The sequence below is a fragment of the Etheostoma spectabile genome, unplaced genomic scaffold (assembly GCF_008692095.1).
Source record: "Etheostoma spectabile isolate EspeVRDwgs_2016 unplaced genomic scaffold, UIUC_Espe_1.0 scaffold00018484, whole genome shotgun sequence".
Classification (NCBI taxonomy): Eukaryota; Metazoa; Chordata; class Actinopteri; order Perciformes; family Percidae; genus Etheostoma; species Etheostoma spectabile.
The window spans coordinates 38,502-47,034 of NW_022604281.1; the positions used below are offsets into that span (position 1 = coordinate 38,502).

The 8,533-nt window shown below is 42.0% G+C and overlaps 1 non-coding gene across 1 annotated transcript; it reads left to right on the forward strand.

Moving 5' to 3' along the window:
- trnan-guu (transfer RNA asparagine (anticodon GUU)) lies at nt 1-74 on the forward strand. The gene has a single exon. It is a non-coding gene; the product is annotated as a tRNA-Asn (tRNA).
- The last annotated feature ends 8,459 nt before the right edge of the window (nt 75-8,533 follow it).

Sequence of the window (8,533 nt, forward strand, 5' to 3'; positions counted from 1 at the left end):
GTCTCTGTGGCGCAATAGGTCAGCGCAGTCGGCTGTTAACCGAAAGGATGGTGGTTCAAGTCCACCCAGGGACGTTTGTTGCTTAAATAACCTGGAGTAAGCCAACTCTAGGGTTTATCATTCTGCAGGTGAATATAGAGCAGCCCAAAGATAACCCAGGTGGCCTTACCTTTATCTGAAGGTACAGTTTTGGAAACCATGTACTGTACATATTAATCTTTACGGTCATTGGTATGCAGGTCACTTGATGTAATACAAGCAAATACATAAGGCCAGACAGAGACAAAAAGTGAGAGAAAAGAAAAAGAGACTAGGTGTCTAAAGGATAACCAGTTGAGATTGTGTGCGTCTTTGAGAACTGTAAGTCATATAACTTATGTTGTCAGTTCATTTAAACTAATGAGGAAGAATTTGACAAATCAAAATGAAGTCCATGAACTTATTCTTTAAAACATCACACCTGAGTCTCTCAAGTCCTGACCATTCCCTGACCGGGAATCGAACCCCGGCCACTGCGGTGAGAGCACCGAATCCTAGCCACTAGACCATCAGGGAGTCACATCTTTCGAATTTATCTTTGTAGATGTGAGTTTTCTTTTCACTTACTGGAATGACTCATATTGTTTTAGGCGAGGAATGGCTCCTGGCTAGAGCTTCAGAAGGCAGGACATGACAGATTACACATCTGTCACATAGTCAGTTTGTAGTCTTAAATACCAAGTCTCTTAATGTTCCTTGACTAGTTGGCCACCCCTGCTTTGCATCGCTCCAGGTATGTAGAAAAAAAATCTGTTATGCACCTTGCAGGCGGCTGAGCCGGCGGCACCACCTGCAAGGTTTTTGGCGATCTGCAACACAGCCCAAACTGTTAGGGTTGTTGCTTGTTGCACCCTGGGTGTTTCCCAATGCCAAGGAAGGATCCTTCAAAGCCAGAATTTGGAGGATGCCATGTCATCAACGTCATCAACGCCCGCCGAAGGACCGTTCCAATGTCAAGAATCCTCCGAATTCCTCAAAGGACTGAGTCCTTCATTCAGAAAATTTCCCATAGACAGAGAAGGATGCATATGTGTATCATTCGCGGTCCCAAATCACCCACAATCCTATGCGCGGGCCTTTGCCGTCTCGTTAAAAATAATAATAGCGGACCTCAGCGGGAGTTCGAGCGGCATCGCTGACGGTGAAATAATAATTTAAATGTAAGTATCTTTAGTGTGTGCCGTGCATTTGTTATCACCGTTAATGTTTGACATCAATGTAAAGCTTAATGCTTAATGCTTGTACAAATTCCTATAATAATTAGGTAGATACACCCCGAGCTAACGTTAGCTAACGGGACCTATCATTAACATTAGGCTGTTAGCTAGCTAGGTTGCTGTCTTTGTAAAGTTGAATGTACGGTGGCATGTTCATCTCTTTTTATATGCCGTTACCGTACATGCGTAACGTTAGCAGAGATTTAGAAAGTTGGTGTGTTTATCACTGGTTGTATCTGTAGACGGGAGGTAACACTGCACCGAGTTAACTTCACTAGCAACGTTTAACGAAGGCTAACGTGTCTGAGTAGTTTCCCATGTAATAACGTCATGTTATCATTCATAACGTAAATCTTTTTGTTTTGTTAACGTTCTTTTAACAGGGACTAATGGAGGCGGTCACCAAGGATGGCAAAGCCAACGACCAGCAGGGAGACAGAGGCCAAAGAGAGATGTTGAATACATTATTTGCTATATTAAAGAATGGCTTTCTAACAATAAATGCTTTAAATTAACTTGTTTGTCTGTGTCATTAAGTTCTTGTGCGTGTGCATATAATATAAACTTATAACTTACACATTTTTTCCGTTAAATTGTGACCTAGATAACCTTAGCATGCGGAGCACGAGAAGGTATTCCATCAACCACGCCATCCACTCCCTGTTGTACTGCTGCACCTTCTTAAGACAGGAGGGGCACTGAAGGTATTCTTTAGCCATGTGGTACCGCCCTTTCCTGTCCAGGACCCTCCGGACGGTCCACTACAGTCCCAGGGCTGCCAACTCTCACGCATTGGCCGTGAGACACACGCATTTGACTGGTTTCACACGCGCACACGCCACACCCCCGATTTCTCACGCTGAAGTGTCAACCCGGTCGGTCAAATTTATGAAAGATGAGTTTATCTATGTTTTTACCTGTTGAGCCACTTGTGATCGACTAGTTGTGCTTTCAGAGACTGTGGGGGGGGGGTTCAAGAGCGCTCCCTGTCTGTGGAATTTTCAAATTGTCGCAAAATGAGAACCTTTTTTTCACGAGCCATCCCAGGTGCATTTCCCCGGCTTCAGGTATGAGCCCTGAGAATCACAGACCCGTCCGTCGCTTCGTGTCCACTCTCTCTGTAACAATAGAGGTGAGCAGCGCGGCTGGTATCGTAGCAACTTCAGTTCATTGTAGTGGACCCGCTCTGCTGGGGGCGGTGACGCGTTGCATCCATGCGTAGACCTCCATAAAGAGCAGCGTACGGACACCTCTAAACTCTGTCAGAGACCAGAGACCCAAATGGGCCTCTGAGTCTGTCAGACGGTCTGAATGAGATCTACCATATCAGCGGAGGAATGACATGCACAGCTGACTATATTACACCACTATACTATATTACTATATATACTCCAAATCTACAACAGAGATGGGAGGGTTATATTTTGAAGTGACATTGTATTAGGAGCAGAAAGGAGGACACATCTGCCAACTCTCACGCATTGGCCGTGAGACACATTTGACTGGTTTCACACGCGCACACGCACACCCCCGATTTCTCACGCTGAAGTGTCTCGGTCATATGAAAGATGAGTTTATCTATACCTGTTGATTGTGATCGATAGTAGAGACTAAGAGCGCTATATTGTCGCATATATCCCAGGTAGGTATGATGATCATATAACAATAGGTGAGCAGCGCGGCTGGTATCGTAGCAACTTCAGTTCATTGTAGTGGACCCGCTCTGCTGGGGCGGTGACGCGTTGCATCCATGCGTATAAAGAGCAGCGTACGGACACCTCTAAACTCTGTCAGAGACCAGAGACCCAAATGGGCCTCTGAGTCTGTCAGACGGTCTGAATGAGATCTACCATATCAGCGGAGGAATGACATGCACAGCTGACTACCATATACTATATACTATATATAGCCTACTATATTACTCTCCAAATCACGTACAACAGAGATGGGAGGAGTTATATTTTGAATGTGCACAAAGTTGTAAATAGGAGCAGAAATCTGGTGAGACACATCTGAGCTATACTATATTTTATATATATATATATATATATATATATATATATATATATATATATATATATATATAATACAATACTGCAACGTACTATTGTGCATCTCTAACCTCTGTGCATCTCTAAATGTAACTGTAAATAATTAATTTGATGTTTTTTAAAATGAACAAATAGTCTTTATTTTCACAAAAAAGTAAAAACAGTAAGTGGGGTACAGAGGATGAGGGCCAAACATTACTGAACATTGGCACAAAGGTTAAAGGATTAGAACTTATGTAACTCAGTGGTTCTCATTCTTTAGAATTTCAGTGGTCTAAGTTGATCCCTCAACATTAATTTAACTTTGGGTCCCTGGTCCCTACACCAGGGACCCCTGGACCTGTTCACCACAGACCCAAATCTTCTCAGCTGTTGCTGACATATGCTACTGTCTCTTCATGTGGTTCAATATGTTTGGCACATTGTCTGGGTCAGTTCTTATATAAGAAGAAGTTAATAATGTAAATGCTGAATGCCCTAATACCTGTTGATACTACAACAATGCAAAGGCTCCTAACCATACAGTTTTGCACATATCATGTAAGACTTGATTTCTCCATTTTTTTTGCAAAAAAACTCTCCAGAAAGTGCCATTTAATGGTTTATTTTTCAAATTTTTTTTTCCTGGGGGAGCATACCCCCAGACCCCCCTAGGGAGAGCACCATCCCCCCACATATAACAAATCCCAATTTAAACCCTGAAGTATAATGATGCTGAAAGACCCAAAGAAATTGCTTTGTACGCGGCAAAATATGGGTTGGCCCCCCCAAATCTCACTCCAAGGTTTTTGGAAAAGTTGGCAGCCCTGCAGTCCAGCGCCCATTAGTTTGCGCCCACAAGCAGGGCACTTGAGGTAGTAGGCCCACATCCTGTAGGGCATCCACAGGAAGAATGGGCGCTGGAAGAAGGCATGGGCTGTGGCGGGGGGCTGCGTGTAGAGGCGCCTGGCGGATACCACCCCAGTTTGAGCTGTGATGTGAGGGTAACCTTTCCGTCGGCTTCCCTCCGGAACAGCGCCCGGCCCACCCACTCCTGCTGCTCTTCAGGCAGCGTCTGCCTCTAGCTGGGGGGAAGCAGGTGAAACACACACATCAGTGACACAGTTAGTAGGCTGCACGTGCAGCTGACAGACAGACACACACACATTATACATACGTCTTTGCCAGAGGCAGGCTGCTGAAGAGTCACTGGTCCTGGTCTTTCCAGTGGCGGCTCAGCAGAAGAGAGAGAGGAAGAAGGGACCACGGCTGATGGGGCGTCCCTAGACGTGCCTGACAACACATATCAGTGTTAACATGGTGCATTACAGTTGCATTACAAGTGCATTCACATCAAAATGTATACTTACAGGGAGAGTCAACCTCGGCGGCAGAAGATCCACCACAAAAATGGGGTTTGAGAGGGCATGAAGATACTGTTTGAAAAAGTAACATATCATTGAACCATGCAATCTTCAAGAAACCTATGTCTGCAACAACAGGAGAGATAATCAGCTTTATTGAGTTAAAACATCAAAGCCACAATAGACAAATTACTTTTGTCAATTGCTTTTGTTAACATTTTACTTAAAAGTTTAATGAGAATTTGAAGTTTCATAAGCTTGGTTATTAAAGAATGGAAAAAAAGAAAATGTCAAAAAAGGATGATTAGGGATCACAAATATTATTGGATGATCACAGTGCTTTGTTTGAATAATACTGGGAATGATTTCATGAAGATACAGATGAAGATATTTAAAAATAAAATGACAATCTTAAAACCAATCCTGAGGTACTAATAGCATACAACAGGGTTAACAAAGTTTGGCTAAATAGGAAATATGTCACAATCTTAATCTGGCAGTTTGTGTAAATTTACTAAAATGTTTGAAGTACTTCACCTTTCATTTAAACATATTAACTTACCTATGTGTGTTTACTTGATGAGGTTAATGGCATACTACTTAATAATTAAGGGAGAGAACCCTTTAAATGCACAAACCATGAGCCATCAAGTTAATTCTTTTAAGGCACATAGCACTACATACATTAGTGTACTCACCATATACTTCCAGTGCATATTTTTTATAACGAATCCAATGGCTACATCATAGTCATTAAATGTGACCGGACAAAATAAAATAGTCATAACATTAGGACTGTGTTATTTCTGTACAGAAGCAAAAAGAGATACAAATAATAAATGTGTTACTTACATTCGTCAACCCTTGCCTGGCCATCTGCTCTCTTGTGCCATGTAAAATTAGTCCCATTACATAGTGGTTCATGTTGTATAGTCGGCCTGCAGACGCCTTTGAATTGAGGATCACTTGAAGGTAGCACCCAATCACCTATTGGAGAAATTGTAGGTAATCATAAAAAAAGGAAAGGAGGGGCCACTGTAAAAAACATTTTAACAATGCCGCTGTCCACATGTGAGACAATGTTTAAGGCCTTAAACTGAGAAATTCGCTGTGCCGCATGGTGAAATCAATCTTCTGTTTAGTGCATCTCACAACTGCCACAACAACTTCCGTTGGTTTGCATGTCCAAAGGACATCAACCTAGAAGCATACAGTATGAACAAAAATATGTAATCACTTCATACATCATTTTTAAACTCATTAAAGTGTAAGTCTTGCAAACTCAAGCTGTACATTACTAGTACAGAAAGCTACCATTGAACACGCCCATCTTATTTTGGATTTTTCAATATGTGTCACATTATCAAAAATGATATTTAATATTTATGTTAATAAGGTATATGTTTCTAACTGAAGGACTCAAACTGAGTCATTGGGTGAATACAGCTGTCTCAAAGATGCTTTGAGTTTGTTTTTATTTTTTAGGCGGATTTTACGCCTTTATGTTCATATGACAGATGAAGAGATGAAAGGGGAGGGGGGGTGACATGCAACAAAGGGTCACAGGTCAGAGTTGAACCCGCGGCCCCTGCATTGAGGAGTAAACCTCTATATGTGTGCACCTACTCTACAAGGTAAGGTAACCCGGCCACCTTTACGTTTTTTAATGTTTCCTTAACAATGTCTTTATTGCATGTACGGCATACATTTTATTTTAGTGATCAGCAAACAATTACCTCTGTTGCAGGCCAGGAAAGTTGACTTGTGAGGTCATTGCTGCTGTTCTTCTCATCCATGCTCCTCTCTAGAGGACTCTGATCTTTTGTGGGTTGACTTGGCTCTCTTTGGAACTGGAACTGATGTTGGAGCAGTGTAATATTTGGAGCTGGCAGTGTTTGGCTTTGTTCCATCTCTCTTTGCCCAACCCTCATGAGTTTGGTGGATGTCTGGTAGCTTTGGTTTAAGTAATAACTGGTCGGAGAAGTTATGACATATGATGTGTTCACTGTATCTCCGCTGTAGAGACCCAAACATCTTCCTGACAAAGGTCCCTGGCCTCAGTCGCCTCTGCTTTTTCAGAATAGAATGACTATTCCAAACCATCTCTCCACATGGCAGTATGTGTCCCTTGTTTTACATGGGCCAAAGTTGTCAGAAGCATACCTTTTCAAATTCCCCAATAGCAGACCACTCCAAAGGGGGAAAATGCCAAGGTAATTGTCAAATAAGACATCAACAATGCCTGGGCAGTAGTATGGATTCTCCTCTTCAACTGCACTCTCAGCATCCTTTTTTTCCAGCTCACACTTCACCTCCTCCAAGATCTTCTTGAACTTGTGTGTGAAGGGAGATCTGCCAACAATTGTCTGGGCATTTCTTCTGTCATCTTCATCTTCCTCATGAGCTAAGGCGCTGTCTTGTACCTTTTCTATGCCAACCATGTCTGGAATCTGGCATGTTTTTATTAAGTCTTGCATGGCCTTCAAATTACTCAGGACAGTTTCTGTGTTGTGTTTTCCAGTTAAAACTGTGCACACTGTAAAGTCACTGGTAACTTTCTCCATTTTTTTGTTGTTGCATGTCTTTTCATGTCCAGGTGTTTTTCCACTCTGAAATGTTGTCTGTTGCTTGTCTCTTGAATCATATAAGTCATTATCTGTGACTGCTTCCTCTACTGTAATGTTTTGCTCTCCTTCTGTGTTACTTTGTAATGCTGTTTCATTATCTGATTTTCCGTCGATATTGTGAATCGAGATCAGAGCCTGGTCTTCTGACCCACTGCCTTCATAATGTGCCTCTCTAACTTTGCTTTGTTGTTTTGGCTCCTTACTTTCGCAAGATTTCCTTTTTTCCTCTATTAACAGATCTTTATTATTCTCTGTGTTTTCCAGTTGTTTAATGATCAAATCTCTCACTCCCTTTTGATGTGTTTTCCATATGAGCCACAGCCAATGACGATTTTTTGGATCATCTTTTCCAAATATTTTAATAGGGAGTTCAGACTTCCAAGGAATACCCTGTTTCTAGGGTTGTAATCTTAGCACTTTTCATATTTTTCGCCAAAACTTCCAATTCCACCAGCCATTGTCCATAAGCATTTCCTTTGAGCTTTCTTTCCTTTTTTAATTCTCCCCATTGTCTTCACATTTCCTCTAACCTAGGGAAAAGGCAAAGTTAAAACTTTTGTTGGGATAAAGTGAGTTTTAGTAATAAACTGTAGTTTGGGAAGTAAAATTTATTTTATTTATTTAACCTTTATTTATCCAGGTAAACTGTTTGAGAACCAATTCTCATTTACAAACATGACCTGGCCAAATAAGGCTGCACAATATGTAGAGATAAAATTTGCACTCCAAACATTACATTCAACACAACTAAAGATCCCTAAGGATCAGTGACGTGCAGTCGGGGTAGGCAGGGTAGGCAGTGCCTACCTTGCCAAAATTCAAGCATAAAAATGTTTTTGGTGCGCACTTCGATCCTGTATTCTTTAACATGTACGTCAAAAGGCACAACTCTGACGTGCCTTTGTACGTAAATGTGTTATGCCAGTAATCGTCTCCGTTAGATATCAAACATGAACCAATTAGAATCGAGATATTACTGTCCCTTTGCGTAGCTGACGTCATTACACCAGCTACGTTGTAAGCGCAATCCCCGCGAAATTCAAAGTCAGAATGACAGCAGCGGTGTCCGCCGATATCACAGCGGTGAGGAATTTCTCTAAACTCGATTTTAATTCAAAAAAAGAACTAATAGCAAGATGCATCGCATCGTTTCAAACTGACTGGTTTGGAAGAAAAGATGTGGCTATGTGGCCGTGCTAACAGTGAGCGGCGGGACCTCTACGGGGTCCTGGATCTGAACAGTGAGCGGCGGGACC